Raw genomic sequence first — 17,643 nt, forward strand, 5'->3', positions numbered from 1 at the left:
ATAGGAAATACAATTGAAGGAACATTGGCTCTGGTAAAGTAATGCACGATTAGGTAATTTTGTAAAAGTACAACTTCCTTACAGTGGAAGTGACAAAATTACAAATAGGAAGAACTTGAAATATTATTTTTGCTTCCCACACATTGCTCCGAATGAAGTGAAAATTGGTGAATTTGTCATCCACGAAGTGCTATATTTTTCTAAATATTTGGATTTATGATGACTACAAGGAGAGCAGAGCTATGGGTCGCGAGATTCGCCAAAAGGGGAATTTTTGTTGGAATTTCCTCACAGTTCTTATCTCTTACATCACAGTGTAACATAAGTAGTACTACTTGAAAGCCTGTTTAAAACTGAAGAACTCCATGTGCAAAACATAATTGTACAATAATTAATATAGCAGCAGTGTCTATTTAAATAAAAGTCTACAATTCTATCGAACGGCATGGTAGCCATATTGGATTTTTGCAGCCATCTTGGTTTTGCAGCACCTAGGGACATGACATCATCGCTTTCTGATATCACCATCATATGGGTAACAGGGTAGAAGAAACATTAGCTCTGGTAAAATTTTGCATGCTGAATGTAAGCTAGCGCCTGGTCTAATATAAAATAATTTTATATGAGACAATAATTTGTTCGGCTTGGCACGACTTCAAAAATTTTTTTATAGATTATAGTAATAAATTCTTTTCTGCTTTCACGCTCTTTATTATCATTTTTTTATTGTTATTATTATCGTTTGTTTTTAGTGTTTTATTATGTTTGCCTTATAGTGCTTTTTTTGAAGTCGCTTCATATTTCTTTCTTTCTTTCTTTTTTTTAAAGGTTTTTATTTAGATGTAGATATCACCTATCTCGAACTTAATTTTTATCGTGGTACTTTGATTAAAATATATATCCTAAGAGGGGGACGGTAGACAGGCCATAATTTTTCTTTATACTATTCGTCTTTCATCACTAAGACTGCTTCTCTTTTGTCAGCTTGTTGAATTACTATATCTTAAGCTCTTCAACCCTTCTTTCTCTCTCTCTCTCTCTCTCTCTCTCTCTCTTTCTGCAAAAATTCCTTAATTTCTTTGGGATATTTTACTTCACTATTGCTACTGCTTTCCTCCTTATCTTGTCTCTTTCTTCCTCTTCTTTTAGGTCTACTTTGCTTTTTCCACGAAATACACTAGTTCTCTTGCTTCTGTCTTTTCTTCCTTCACTTTGAACTTGTAACCTAAACTCAGACACCTTTCTTCTTCTTCCTGTAGTATTGTATTTCCTGTTGTCACTGCTTTATTCACTTTTCCCTCTTTCACTTCTTCCCATCCTAAGCTCTTTCCTTTCATTTTTTAACCTTTAACATTCCTTCTCCTCAAATCATTTTTCTCATTCACTCATATTTCTTAACATTTCTTCTCTCACAAACATCACGTTACTTTATTTTTTTTCTTTTATCTTCTTTGTTACACTTCCACTGCTTTGTATTTGTCTCGTTCTTTTTTTGTCTAATTATATCCCATATAACCTGTTTCTGTGCTTACTTCATGAATTGTTTATATTTATTTGTTTTTTCATCTTACATATTTCTTGACTATCTTTAGTCCTTTCGGTGTCGTATTTTCCCCCCAAAATTTTCTTAATACAGCTATATGCTGTCACTTATACTCGCCGCGACCTTATCCTGATAGCCGAGATACGCAACTTCAATTCGGGCGACTCCGCGCATGATACATAGTTCTTCACGTTACACACGTAAAACATTACTTAGGAGATCAATTCAAAGAGCTAATTGAGTTCAAGTATATAAAAATGTTAATATAGAAACAATATTTAAAATAAAAGGTACTAGATTTATTAGTAACGTGTTATGAAAATGACGTCACGACTCAGAATCGGAAAGAGAGAAGGAAAGAAAAGAGTGAAAAACCGGTAGCTTAGATGCGAGTCTCTTGCAAGTATTGCAAGATTATAAACTTGAAAAATCTGTTATCAAAAACAGAAGACCAGTAAAATTAGTTAATTGATCAATGTTAGAAATCATCCACAATGGATAGGAAATGGCTTAATATTTTTATATGATACATAAATTAGAGTTCTACCCCGTAAGAAACTTCTATGCCTGCTGATAAATGAAACAAAAGAAAGAACGAGACTCACATGTAACTTCTACAATTTTTATGCAGAGAGTAACACTAGTAACACTGCTCTGCCAAATATCGTCTTCGCGCTTGCGTTAGTGTGGGTACGTGGGTGTAGTGAAACTGAAACCATGGAGAGTGTTAAGCGCGAAATTGAAATCATGAATCCGAATTATCTTCTCAGTATTATCGCAAACAGGAGGAAGGGAAACCTCTTTAAAGTCAAGCAAAGTAAATTGTCAACAATGTGTACTCTCGACTAAGAGAAAAATATGCAGACAAAACTGGTGAAGAAATTGTTGATATGATTGTTGCCGGTTCGCAGCTGGTTTACTCATTGCTAACGTAGAGTTGCTGTGTTTTGAGAAAAAAATCGTATTTTTAATTTATTATGTGGGAGGGTGGCTGCTTGTGTGTTTCTGTTTATGATTGACCTTTTCCAGGTAGATATATGAGAGTAACTTCATTTCTTATCCTTTCTTACCTTAATCAATTGAACTGAATAATCAAAATAGTTTTCATGCTCTCGAGTTTTAATTGTGAGGATTGCAAATACATCACGTGCGAATTTCCAATACATTTATTACTATTGTCGTGTCTTCATGAATTATTAAAAACAAATAAACCAAGAAACATTTTTCGTAGTGGCAGGAAAAGAACGCATATCAGCTGAGACCCAGAGCAGCGCCAGTTGAAACCCTGGCGAATGAGAACCTAACCAACACACACACACACACACACACACACACACACACATACACATACAAAGGCTTTCCTGCGAAAAGGTTCGCGCGGCAACATGTATTAATGCGCTTGTGATTCGGCTCTCAAGTTAACATTGCGTTTAGTATAGATATATCATTCCTTCTTCCGTCTTTCCAACAGTTCATCGTCCTTTTTCATACTCGGAGGTACTTCTAGTTTATTCATTCTAATTTTAATTAAGACAAAGAAGTTTCCAAACTAGAACGAACTACTACTCTTCTTCTGCCTACGTTTTTTAGTTGAATGTCTACTTCGGCCAGCACAAGGCTGTGATCGGAGAAAATATGGGCCCCGGGAAGAGTCTTCGCGTCGTTCGGACTATTCCGATACCTGTTCTGAATCATAACACATTCTAATTGATATATTCGGACGTCTATTGAAGATTTCCATGTATACCTTCTTCTCTTGTGTTTATTGAATCAAGTGTTCCCAATTACTAGTGAATTCTGTGGACAGAAATCGACCAGTCTCTTTCATTTTCATTTCTTTCGCCTAAACCATAATTGCAAACAACACTACTTTCAAATCCTCCTCCTAATAACTGCATTGAAATCTCTCATTAAAATTACTCGTGCACCCCTCTTGTCCCTATCTATAATTTATTCCATTTTCTCATAATTTTCCTCTAGTTCTTCTGTTGTATGCGATCTAGTCGGTATGTATGCCTATATCGTCACTAGATATTTCTTTTACTTTTAAGTCTTAACATCACAACTTTATCATCAACAAATTCTATTTTCACTACCTTCTCTTGTAAGCGATTACCAAGAATTATTTCCACACCATTATGATCCCCTTTTTCATTACTTGAGTAAAATATTCTATATCTTTTGCTTCACGATTCCCCAATACTTCCTCATTTATCTTCACCAACTCCTACCAAGTCTAGATTATTTTGTTTCATTTCTTCTTAAAGATTTTCTAATTTCACTCAATGTAATATGGTACGTATGTTCCATGCCCTTATTCTAAACCTTTTATTCTTGCTCGTTTTCTTTCCTCTGCAATCTTCCGCACACTATTACTTTCTCGTCCAATAGTCCTCCACAAGCCATCTCCCTTCCGGAGATCCAAATGGGGGATATTTTACCTGCGGGACTTTATTTTGACACACGAAAGACTATTCTATCGTTCTCCTTTTGCTGTCAGCAAACTAGAGAAAAATAGAGTGATGGTTTCCCGTTGTCTTCTACCCTCAGTATCCCTGCTGTTAACACCATTCTGACCACGTCTGGAACCAGAGCGAAGATCCTGGGGGACGGGGGAGTCCGGACCCCCAAAGCTCATGTGGGCCCTCCAAAGCTCAGATGGGTCCCCCAATTGTATTTAAGAATATACATTATTTGGCATAAATTTGAATGCAATTAGTCTTAAAATCCTCGGCGCCCTTGCCTGGAACTAATGTTCAAATTGCCTAGCAATCACTATGATTCCGCATTGCTCGCTTTGTCCCACTAGGAGGTATAACATGGGACTTTTCCTTTGTTTATAATGAGACCCGAAGGCATTCCGCAATCTTCTCTAGTACTTTAAGAAGTATACCGTACCATAACAAAGTAAAAAATTTATTATCATTTTTAAATAGAATTTTTATTTTGTTTAAACCGGAGTTACAGTGGGAATGTACTTGTAATATGACAGAGTTTGTAAATTATCATTAAAGTAGCAAGGAAATCTGTCACGTTATACTACTAAATAATCTGCATTCAACCTGTACTAGGTGTGTTGATAATGAATTGTATGTGTTTGTTGTAGGCTACTAACTGACGAAGCGTTATGCCTGTGCTTATGATATAATCTGGTGACTACGAGCTTAGAAATTCAGTTTTGCCATGATTTGCAGGGATTTTTTACATGCTATTTTAGAGACTAAGGTAGGAGCATATGTATATATTTTTTGCTGCTCACATTTAAAAAAAATACTGTGATGAAAACTGAGGGAAATAAAAATAACAAATTCTAGAGGAATTAATATGATAGCTTTTTATTTCTCGGCAAAAAATGTTATGTGTCGTAATTTCCAGCTTTATATCATACCGCATTTCCCTCCCCACACCCGTTGAGAGAGCGAGAAGGAGTAAAAATAAGGGTAGCAAATAAAACTGGAACAAGACTAATTTTTAAAATATTTTTCGAAATAAAAAATAGGGTGAGGGGAACGAGCAGCAAGGATGAATAATATGTTTACTTTCCATCAGTATAGCTTAAAAAATTACACTTCATAATTCGGAGTGCCTCTAGGCTGTGTCTCTGGTACCCCAAAAAACCTGGAATGATGCGGAATCATGTTGATTTACTGGAAAATTCCAGGAAGCTCGTACCCATCTAACGAACGTTTATTAGTGATGAAACTGCAGTCTAACAATCTGCTAACACAGTTTAAACCTCGTGATGGACATAATAGCAAGCAAACAGGAATTAGCTGTAATCCCTCTTCCTCGTTGGCTTCGCGTGTGTTTCCAAGTTTGTTCATGTGTTTGTGTACGCTTATACGGTTCGTGTGAGGGCGGGAGGGACGGAGAGTACAAATATATAGGGAAAGGGAGGGGTGTTGTTGGTGAGTGGAGGGTATCATGGGAATTTCTCCTGTTGTTGAAGGGGAGTAAAAGAAGGTGGGGGTTGCAATGGCTGCAAAAGTATATGAACAGTTTGTTTGTGTATGTGTTGAGTGTACTTAAACCTCGGTATGTGTATTTATACTTTTTTTTTTTTAAAAAAAAAGTATAACAACATTTTTAATTGCAAGTCAAAATTGGAAAATTTGTGTTTAAAACATGCATAAATTGTAGACAATTTTGGTAGTGCAAAAATTATGTTTTGTAAATCTTATTATTGTCAATATTCTACCAATAATCATGATTAAGCGTAATTGAATCTGCATAAATTAAACCAAGAAATATGTTAGTTGTTACGTTAACGTCTTGTATTATGTTTTAATTTCTTATCTACTGGCATGTACCAACTCAAGTTTTGCATATCATATTACACCCGTTCTAACTTTGAAGAAAAAGGAGTAAAATTATTTTACATAAATTATACTGCAATTATTGGATTATGCTAACCATTAATGCTCTAGCAAACTACCGTGCAATATACCGAAGAATTGACAAATTCGTGTCACATACACATATATGTATATGTAGGGTGTTAATAAACTATACTGACAAGTTGTAAAAATCACTTTAAAATAAGAAGAAAATGAAGGTATGTGGGGAAAAGTATATGATCTCGGAACTTCAGCCTGTAATGAATCGAGGATAATAATTGAAAAAGACAAGTTGTCATCTTAATTGATACGACATTGACTAATAGTGCGAAGTGTGGCGATTAATAGAACTATTATTCGAACTGAACGAGGAGTGAATGGCTAATGCCACTCTTGGACTAGTTATCAAATCGGTAAAATCTGGCTTCTGTAAGTTTATTAAATCATTGTAAATGGGCAGAAATGTGTTCGGATTTAAAAATAAGTGATTCTTTTTGTGGTTAACTAGGAACATTATTGAGTATCGCGAAAATGGTGAATGTGTGGCTCTAAGTTAGTTGTAAAATAAGTAATTGGAAGCCAAGTTCATCAAGTTAAATGAGGTAGGCCTATGTTGAAAGTGACTTGTTTTTCGGTAAGGTTCCATTTATATTCCTATTGAATTTAGATATACATGCATTGTGTTCAGTTTTGAGAGTAATTATTGTTATCTTTGTGAAGTGTATATATATATATATATATATATATATATATATATATATATATATATATATATATATATATATATAATCAAAAGGAGATATTTTGATTATATAATTTGATAACATATATATATATATATATATATATATATATATATATATATATATATATATATATATATAATCAAAATATCTCCAATATATATATATATATATATATATATATATATATATATATATATATATATATATATATATATATATTGGAGATATTTTGATTATATAATTTCAATAGAATTTTTTCGGGTTATATTATCATTATCCTAAATTTGTGCGTTCAATTAGACAAACAAAAATCAAATTGCGATTTAATATTAAAATTTTATGTTAATTGGATTCTCATATAGTTGAATTGAATTTTTGAAGATAAAGTGAAGAAGTTATAGAATTATACACAATATATATACAATTACACAATTATTATTTGACAAGAGCACTAAGATCTTTAACGTGGTAAATGTACTTTGTAGTTACGCCCCGTCGGATGAGGATGGGTTGGGTACTTGAAGATACCTTAACACGTATTACAGCTCATGCAAAAGCATGAAAATATATATGCAGCACGTGTTATTCCGTACAGAACAAAGTGTAGTGCTGGGTTTTCAAACAACAACGTATTCCTCCTGTAGAATTTTTGAGCCATCACTGGACAATACATAATTTGCAGTTTCTTTAGGGCATTCTAATCATCGCCATATAGTGAGATTAAATTCTGCCAAGAATCAAAGGGTGAATTTCCCCTTAGCCCAATTGAAAAAAAAAATGTTTCGTAGTAATTTTCACATATGTTCAATTTTGATTCGATGATCGTTGTCCCAAAAGACCTGCTGCATGTTGTCTCTAGTTTCACAGACGACTGTCAAAAAAAATTGTAATTGTAGAAAATCACTTTCAAACGCTCAAGCTTACAAGCGTGCTGCGTGATATAACTGCAGCAACAGAGACGTAGAGGATGAAGAACATATGGGCGGATATTTACATACACAGGAACAAGAAGATTCAAATGAAGAAAAATATACACCTCAAAGTGCAAAACATTCTGGTCTGGAATAGAAAGACTGCTTTGAGAGACGTTTGAATATAAATTGAGAGCCTGTATTTTACGCTTGCTATGTGCTAACAGTTGTGTGGAAATAAAATGTAGCAATCACAATGCCCACTTATCATTTAGAATTTAATTGTATAACATTCTAAAACAACAGATTAGTTACTACTCTCAGTGGCGGCCGGTGGATTGTGGTTACGGGTGTTGCAGTATGAACTATCGGAGACAGAAAATATAAACTGGACTAATTGCACAACTTTACATGCACATGCTATGTGACATGTGAAATTAAAAACAAAATTCTGTTTTTGAAAAATAAAAAATAATGCAGAACACTTTATCCTTATTTAGTGAGTAAGTCCATTCTTCTCTCTTTGATTGGAGTAAATTTGTCTAGTACATGCTGGTTGAACTCTAATGATGGTTGAATTCTTTTCGATGTGTAAAAACGCCTGTCTCCTTTTGCTGATGTCGTAGGTACAGTTAATATTAATTTCAGAATCTTCGTAGATTACACTAGATATTTTTTTCTAGATTATTGCGAACAATTAATTCTAGCAAACCCAGTAACTGACAGTGATCCAAATTCCTCCTAACCTGTCTCATTCTGTACCCGAAAAGATAAGTAAATCTTAATTACTCTCACCTTTGAGAAAAAATGATAGAACGATTATCTTTATAAGAAAAGACGCGTAATATAAAATATTGAACCTACATCAATCATTTCTCTGTTAAAGAAGTATAATTCGTCAAGGAAGTCTGCAAATGTTAGTCGAGTTTCGAAATTTTTGGGAGGTCCAGAACCGATGGACCCCCTCGAGGCTGCCCCTCTGAGCATTACTAACTAGTTCAAAATTCAATGTTGCGTTTCCCATCATACAGTTTTATGTGGAAAGTTATCAAGAGTAGAAAATACATTTACTTTATAAAACAAATATGTATATACTAGAATATTATTCACAGAGGGGGATTCTATATTGACTTATTAATATTTAATTCACAAATTGCTGCACAAGAAGCTTTCATTATCTATATAAGCTAAGAATTAACTTGTAAATACGTGTTTACTTTCATTTGTTTTCTATTCTATTACATATTTTCTTTATTTTGTCATTCTGTGATCACTTTTTTAAATTGTCATTATATTGGTTTGCTTTAATATAGTCCGGTAATTTAAAAATATGAATGCATAAAAATAAATTCCATTTGTAATTGGTAGTGAAATAAAATTCAGAAATCTTATTTAACGGTAAAAACCGTCTTGTTCACTGCAAACGTATCGCGTCGTTGCAGAAGCATTGCAACGACCAGAGCCTTTAACTTCTGAGGTAGGGGAAAGAAGACTTCACATTCGCTCCAATTGCCGCGCTGTAGAAATCTGGTCGTTGTATGCTCGCTGCAACGCAATATAAATTAGAGACTCTCTGACGGATTGTTTTTTTTTCTTTTTAAAACGGATTAATGAATTTTACAGTTATAGAAGTAAAAAAAATGTTATTTAAAGTATATGGGAATATTACAGAGTAATTTTTTCTTGTTCTTTACTACTAATGCTAAAAATATTTTTTCTTGAAATATTTTGGTTATTGCGCACAGGGTTGATATGTTTAAAACAAAATGTTTAAAACAAGTGTTTGAAACATGTTTAAAACGAGGGCTGTTGTTTTATTCAGTTTGTTTTAAACGTTTTAAACAAATTGTTTTAAACGTGTTTTTTTTCGATGCTGGTTGGACATGTTTAAAACAACTAAAATATCAGATTGAAGAAGCTAATTTAATTTTCTAACAAACAACCCATCCTCCGCAGGGTTTGTGCATGGAGTAAATTACAAGCAGAGTTATATTCTTATTATAACAGCAATTACTGAACGAAATTCTGCACATCAGTGTGCTTATAACTAAACCAACAGAAGTTCAAGTGAAGTATTTGAACATTTCATGAGATATACACCATTGAAAAGCTTATAGACCACAAATTCCAACGAGATAATATGCGTGAAATTCCCGCCGTATTCATAGAAAAAGAACAGACATAAAATATCATTAAAAATATGAAAATATTGACTTTGCGGGGCCCTGGCAACCCTTGCAGTTACCTGCGCTGACAAAATGATGCTAATGTGTAGGCCACATACTTGTGACAATAATATAAGAAATGGTAGCCATTGCTGCCATTGCGTAATGAATTCGTTTTATGTAGGAAATATTTTTTAAAAAAATATGCGCAGAAAAACATTCATTGAATTAGACATTCTCTCCCCTCCCCCACTATAGTACCACGTCTATATGCAAATCATTTTTGCTGCACACATCATATATACGAACAAGAATTATGCTTCTAGACCACTTCAGTGAAATATATCTTGTGTTATACGGGACCGTCCCGAAAATAAATGTAAATTAACCAAATTTGACCCCCTCTTCCTCTATAAACAACAAGTACACATACAGGTTACTATCATGTAGGAGACTACTTCATTGCTTCACATACCAATTTTTATGGATGTACCACACAGAGGGGAGGAATACCCGCCAAAACCTGATGAAAAAAAATTGATGAAAAAAAAATACTTCATCCTCCCTCTCTCGGCCGTACATACGTACCCCGTATATACATAAAATGCAAGTGACGGAAAGCTTTATCTCTCAAAAATACTTTGGTACCAAATCACCTTTCTAGCTTAATTAAGGACTGAGCTATTGATGTTTGTTGTAAAAATAAATGTAATTTACGTCAAAAAACTGAAACTCCAAAAATTGGCTAACTTTGTCCCCTCCCTGCTCCCCATAATAAGCAAGAAGTACAAATCAGGGTTGGCAAAAACCATGGTTTTTATTGAAAAAACAAAAAACCGTTTTTTTGGTTTAAACCAGGTTCTTTTGGTTTAAATAATTTGCTCTATATATTCATATCATATATGGACAGAAATAAGTTTGTTTCGCCTTGATGTTATTATGCAACTACCGGGTTTATGCTGGAAGGGATCACATAAGCTTAAAGCGGAATAAAAATCGTTTCTCGAGTTATATCCGAGAGAAATTGTCCTCCATTTGAACTCAGAACCAGGACTAATTGGCCACAAATGCGATACGTCTGCCGACTCACTCACGAAGGAATCCTGACAAAAATACGTTGTACTGATCTTTACATGCTTCTTAATATAACTGTCAAGAGTCATTTCAGAAGGACAAAAAGATAAACAGTTGCACAAGTGAAACCATTATACAGAATTACATATGGACAATTTCAAAGTACTACGGAGTACAGAAGAACTAATTTGGTTCGAGTTAGTTAACAGCAACTTTTATTGGTACAAATTAAAGAAATACAACGACTTAATTTGCATATTAGTAAGAAAAGTGAATAAAGATACGAATTATTTGAGTCCACTTTGGCTCAGACTCATTTATACATAAATAAATACCAAAGAGACTTCTCATTTCACTAAATGTCTCTCGTGGGGTCTGACCCCCCCTCCCCCCACACAAAAAGTACGGCATTTCGATGTATTTTATCAATAGTAAACATTGAAACGAAACAATATTTAGAATTTTTCTTTGATTGCAATTAAATAAAAACAATAACAACTACAAAAAATCACAAAACAAACATTTATAAACTTTATATATATATATATATATATATATATATATATATATATATATATATATATATATATACAAGTTGCTTATGCAGTATAATCTTTTTGAGTAATGAATGGGGAATTTAGGTCTGAATATAATAGGAATAATATACGGGAGTGAAACGTGATAACCCACAAACGTGTGTTCATCAAGATTTTACAACCACTTACACTTTTAGGAACATTTTTCGTTTTTTGGTTTAAACCAGCCAACCCTGGTACAAATACACGATATTACCATGTAGTAACCTACTTCATTGCTTCATGTAACAATTTTTATGAATCTATCCCCCAAGAGGGGGAACGGCCCCCCAAAAACTGTTGAAAACAAAACAAAAAAAACACGATATTTACCCTCCTCCCACATACATAAAATGCACACCAGGAAAGTTGCATCTTTGAGGAATAAATTAGTACCAAAACCATCTTCCAGCCTTAATTTGAGGTTTAAGACTGAGCCATTGAGGTTTAAAGCCCTGACATAGCAGTTGCGTCAATGGGAGTTTAAAGATGAAGAATGCAGACGACCAGTAGAACGTAACACAAAGAAACTAAACTACATATTCTGTGAACGGAGATCGGGAAAATCCCGATTTTTTCTCCGGAATTGAACATTTGGGCGGATCGAGATTAGGGAAGTTCCCGAAATTTGATCTAGCGGTTGAATATAGATTGCAAGCAGTACCTAAGAGTGTAAAAATGTAATATATATGCTTATGTAGATTATTGTTTTAAACAAAATAAACGTTTTAAACATGTTTTTTTCTTGTTTAAAACGAAGTACTTTGTTTTAAACGTTGAAAACGTTTAAAAAAAACATGTTTTAAACATAAAAAACGTTTTTTATGTTTTTTTTTAAAAAAAAACATGTTTTTTTCAACCCTGATTGCGCAACGCTGCAACACTAACATTAGCCGCCACTGACTACTTTACATAGTAAATGTTACAAGTTTCAAAACGGCATCCCCCCGCTTCTAATGAAGTCGAAACAGATTCTTTAGGACTTTTTCTGTCTTAATGAACAGAGCGCTTGATCATTTAGAAAAATATTTGAAAATTAATTTTGTGTTTGATCAAAATGTAATTGAAATTTTTACTTGCATTATTTTTGGAAGTGTCATTTTTTATATGTAAAATTGTCACAGTTCACTTCTTGCTGCTACTTACATTAATTCTAAAGAACAAAGAAAATATATAGGACCGAGAGCGATTAAGAGCGTCCAGCTCATATCTGTTATAAGAAGTTTCAATAAGGAGACCATCAAACAAATTTATATTTCACTTGAAGGATTCATATAACTCTTTTATGTTTAGTGACATTGAAATTATAGGTATTTTGGTATTATTTTATAGGTCTTACGTTGGTACCGTTTTATAATCATGGTGCTTGTTCAGCTGAAGTTAGCAAGAAACGCATCGGCGATTTCTCTTCCTCGTGTTCAAAAAAAGAAAAAAAAAATAATCGGTTCGTATTAACGAATGTCTTTCTCCTACAATAGAAAAAACGACTACTTGTGGACATCAGATTCAGATTCAGAATTTGAAGTAATCATTTGGAAGAAAGTAAAAATAAGCCAGAATCTTGTGATACTGAAGAGACGAAGACGACAGCATTGCCTCTGATGTCATTACTAAGAACGTGTATTGAAATCAGACGTGGCTTGCTATTGAATTGTAGGTTCCAGTCCTATCAACGCTATGTGCAATGTGCGACTTGACACAGTTTTCATCCGACAAACCCCAGCACCCACATCTGTACAGATTACTCCACAACAAAATATGGCGAGGACAAGAATTTCCGTGGATTGAGTACAGTTCAGAGAAAAATGGCACCTTTTGTTTTCAGCGTAGAATGTTTTCGTTAACAAGCAAAAGGAAAGGGTAGAATGCTGTGACATCAGGTAGTGACAAAAAAAATTAGAAAAGAATTATGGAAAAGAACTCAGGTTTTCGAAAATACGAAAGCAGAGACCATCATAAGTCTCCTGTTACTTGGGCTTCCTTCAAATAAATGAATTTTAAAGATACCTTGCATGTCTTCCGGTTTTGTCGCTACGTTTAAGTGAAGTGTACGTCAGACAAATGAGGGAAAAATTGTTAGTACATTGCACGAATTGCGGATTTGTTATGCATCACTGCACAGATCAAAATTGAACTGATTTTCAATCTTTGTTCCAATTCAACTTCTTTACACTTTTTCTTACGTAGAAAGTTGAAAAGGTTGTCAGATTATCTACGAAATAAGGATAGCACATTGGCTAACGCTGTTTTAATTACGAAAAGTAGACTGGATTATTTTAGTGATATTCGAATCACAGCCGAGAAGTTCCAAACAATTTGGAGTGAATCTTTGACCATTACAACAAATAATGAGATACATCTACTGTGCCCAATGTCCAAAGTAAGACCACTTCCCCATCACTTACATCGCGGAAGAAATGTCTCTTGAGGAAGAAGATATCTAAGAAGACTACAGATATAAAATATTTGTTTCTTGTAAATGACAGAATACTTGCAGAAATGAATAGTTGCTTTACAGAAAACACAGGTATTCAATGTGGGATAAGTAGTCTTTATCTAGAAAGTGATTACTTCTTTTCATTTGAGAAAATTGAGCCACTTTCACTTCACTGTAGATGTGACGTCGATAGTGTTGAAGTGGAACTGAAACTTCTGCCGAAAGTTTCGAAACGTGATGGGGAGAGGGAAAATGAAAAAAAAAAACTATATTTCTCTATTTACTGAAATGCTGAATCGTTGTAAAATTTTCTCCATGAAATTCACACATTGGCAGTCAATACTTTCACCATTCCTAATCTAGTTCACCATGTGATAGTTCTTTCTTGTACTTCAGACTCGTTAAAACATAAACCTATCTAAGAAATCGAATGGCAAGCAATCGCCTAAGAGATGAATGTTTTCCACCGGTAGAAAGAAAAATTGTAGTGAATGTTGTCTTAAAGGATGAGATGAACGCATTCATACCGGACATAAGGCTCGTCCACAGGCACAGGAGATCCGGTTCCGAAAATTTGCTTCAGTTGCCCAAAATCTTGATACTTTTGTTTAGAACTTTGCTTGCATATCTGAAAACAAAACACACATACTGTACCTGAAGACCCCTCAAAGTTATACAAAAATCGGAGCCACTGGAATTGACTCATTGTATTTCATTAAAAAGCAGTTATAAAAGTTGATTGTAAGCTTATTCGTGTTATTTCACATGTGATTTAACTTAGTATTCTAAAATGTATTATGGTTTCTATACATCAACGATATAATTTAGTTGATACTGTACTCTCTTTTTTATTCAATTTATAATTTATAGTTATATTCATTTTTTGTATTTTTGTTGCTAACTTGAGTATCAGTTTCAAAGATTTCTCTGTATACTTTTAAAGACTTAGTCTAATGGTAATACGTTCAGGTCCCTATTTTTCTTTAAATAACGTAGGTCTTTGTTGCACATAGAGACTGTATCCAAAAATTCAGTGATTACAAATTAAAGACATGATAGAAAATATAAATGATTAATGTTTACTCTGTTACACTGAAAAAATATATATGTGGCGTACGTAAAATCATATGTTACAGTTATAAATCCTGTAGTTTTTGGACTTAACGTACAGCAAAAACGTGTAACTAAAACGCATGTTTTATAATACTTTGTGCATAAGTGTGCCATCTATAGTACTTACCGTATGAAACAGTGTAGGCGGTCACTATCTCACATACAAATGGACGTGTATATACCATATAGCTGACGAAGGAAACATGTATGTAATATAAGGAAGACTGTTAGATATCAAACACCCTGCAACGGCATGATGTAACATCTAAAAGCAGTGCCTATGTAGCATACGGATAACTATGCTCCGTACTGATTTCTGTAGTAAGTAAGAGGATTCCGTATATTTATACAATATACCGCTGTCCAGAGAACGAATTTTTCTCAGTGTACTTTCTTGTAATATCATTGGTCAGAGATAGAAATGTTTACAATACCCTATTTTTTTATTGCGGTTTTAATTTATGGGCTTATTGTGTATTTCATCTTATTAACGAAAAATGGAATATCATCTATCGAAGCTGTGTTGTTTGAACATTCTTTTATTTTTATACGTATATCCATGTACTTACTTGTAATGAAAAGACTCCTTAGATAAAGGAGAAGACATTCAAAGAATTAAACCCTCTTGACTTCTCTTCCATCTACTACATGAATACGCGACAAAACGTACTAGCGACAAAACGTACCACTTACCCTGAGGGCTGCTTGTGAAGGGTTTTCTAAAAACACTTTAAGTAATGACAAGCGAGAAAACGTACCACTTGATAAGACGGTTTTATATATATCGGCCAAAATAAGGTTAAAAGTTGAACAGCTTGGTGGTGAGAAAAGTACCGATGCAAGACCAAGACTAAGACTAAGGCTAAGACTAAGACCATGCCTGCAAGATTCTCGCAACACGAAGACAATACCTGCAAGATTCTCGCCAGACCAAGACCAGCAAGAATCTTGCATATGCAATATTTGAATATTTGCTGATTTCCATCACACTTTATCCAGGCTTTCACCAGGGACGGATAGGCATTATTATAGGGGCGCAGGCGCTTTTTCCCACAAGGGCAACCAGCATCTCAATGTCACAAATCAACTGCACAGTTTTCTTTCTACAGTAAGTCAATAGTATTAACAATTGACAATTAAAACCTGATATTCTTTCATCAGTATATTATTCTGAATTGTTCAAAATATTATATGAAGTTTAAGGAGAACATATACTATATTACAAAATTAGCAGATGTTTTAGTGTACTAGTTTTTGATGCTACTGTATCTATCACTTTTGCATTCGAAATATTTTTTAATAAATCTTTTTCAATAGATATCAACATAAATGTTTTCAAATGTTCCTGAGACATGGTACTCATTAGCCTATTTTTAATGTATTTCAGTTTATTTCAATTTTGAAAAATTTCTTTCACATGTTTCCTGAGTTACGGGCAAAGTCAATAAAAATTTGTATGCTGGAAACCTGGATACGTATAACTGCACAAATTACAATTCTGCAAAATTAAAAAGCAGCACATTGGGTAATTTTGCAACACGTTTTGCATTCGCTTTCCTTGTAAACAAATGTATTTTCTCCTAATTCTGAATCACTTGCACCGTCAGCACAGTCAATTTTTCTCGGTTGTGCTCGTCATCAAGACTGACTTTGAAGGATATCCACGTCCTTCAAAAGTCCAAGAGAATATATTTATAGTATCCTTGGAAACTTCTTAACTGAAGTTTTTCAGAAAATATGTAAGTTTATCGAAAGGCACGTCTGGAAGCTCTGTTACTTGGTTGAAGTGTCTGGGGTCCAAATAATCCATAAAGTACATTGCTTCTTGAATCTTGAAGAAATACTCGAAACTACCATGTCCAATATTGTGTTGAATGCTTCGATGCAGTACCTGGTCATTGGATAGAAGCAGCTTCATCTTTATATTCAAAGGAAAAATCTTTGTTTATCTCTGAAGGCGAATTATCGACAGGTCAATAGAAAAAAAGAAATAACGTTCTAAGTCTTCAAATATTTTGTTATTGGCCCATTCTGCAAAGCTTAATGCTGCATTCTTAACGGATTCAAAATCATCTCTCTACTAGAGTAGTCTGCACCATGCGATAGGACTACACTAGAACCACCCTCTGTTTGGAGATAGTTTGACAGAGAGGTCGTCACTTGAAATATCTTAAGAAACTTTTCTGCTGTCCGAATTGTTTTGAACTTGAGAAGATCTTTTATATATCTTTTCGCTTTACACCTAGCTTTTGGTTTGATATTTTCTGTAGAAGCAATTTTCTTAATTGTTATGGTCAACTCTATATACAAAGTGCTTTTTGGGTTCGAAAAATGACCAAACTTTTTCTGAAAAACAGTGTGTTTTCTACCATCTTGTTTCCGCAACAACTGTAAGACGCCTTTGTTAACATTTGATCTTCCAAATGTCCATTCGCTGATAAGACGCACGCATAAGTATCGCACAGTTATTCAGCAGAACAATGACACAGAATCAATGCAATTTTTTGTCAGATCACATATGACATGATTGAGTATATGAGCGTAACACCACACGTGTAACTGAGTTTCTTAGTGGTTAAGCGGTTAGCGTATGCGCCTTTGTCGTGGGAGACCTGGGTTCGATTCCCGGCGGTAGCTCATGTGCTTCGGATTTCCCGTAAATCAGTATGTCCCGTCTCATATAGCCTCGCTGCTAATAGGGCCGTTAAACTCAAAATCAACTCAATCACACGTGTAACTGAT

Source organism: Thermobia domestica, chromosome 1, assembly GCF_964235325.1.
Source record: "Thermobia domestica chromosome 1, izTheDome1.hap1.1, whole genome shotgun sequence".
Classification (NCBI taxonomy): domain Eukaryota; kingdom Metazoa; phylum Arthropoda; class Insecta; order Zygentoma; family Lepismatidae; genus Thermobia; species Thermobia domestica.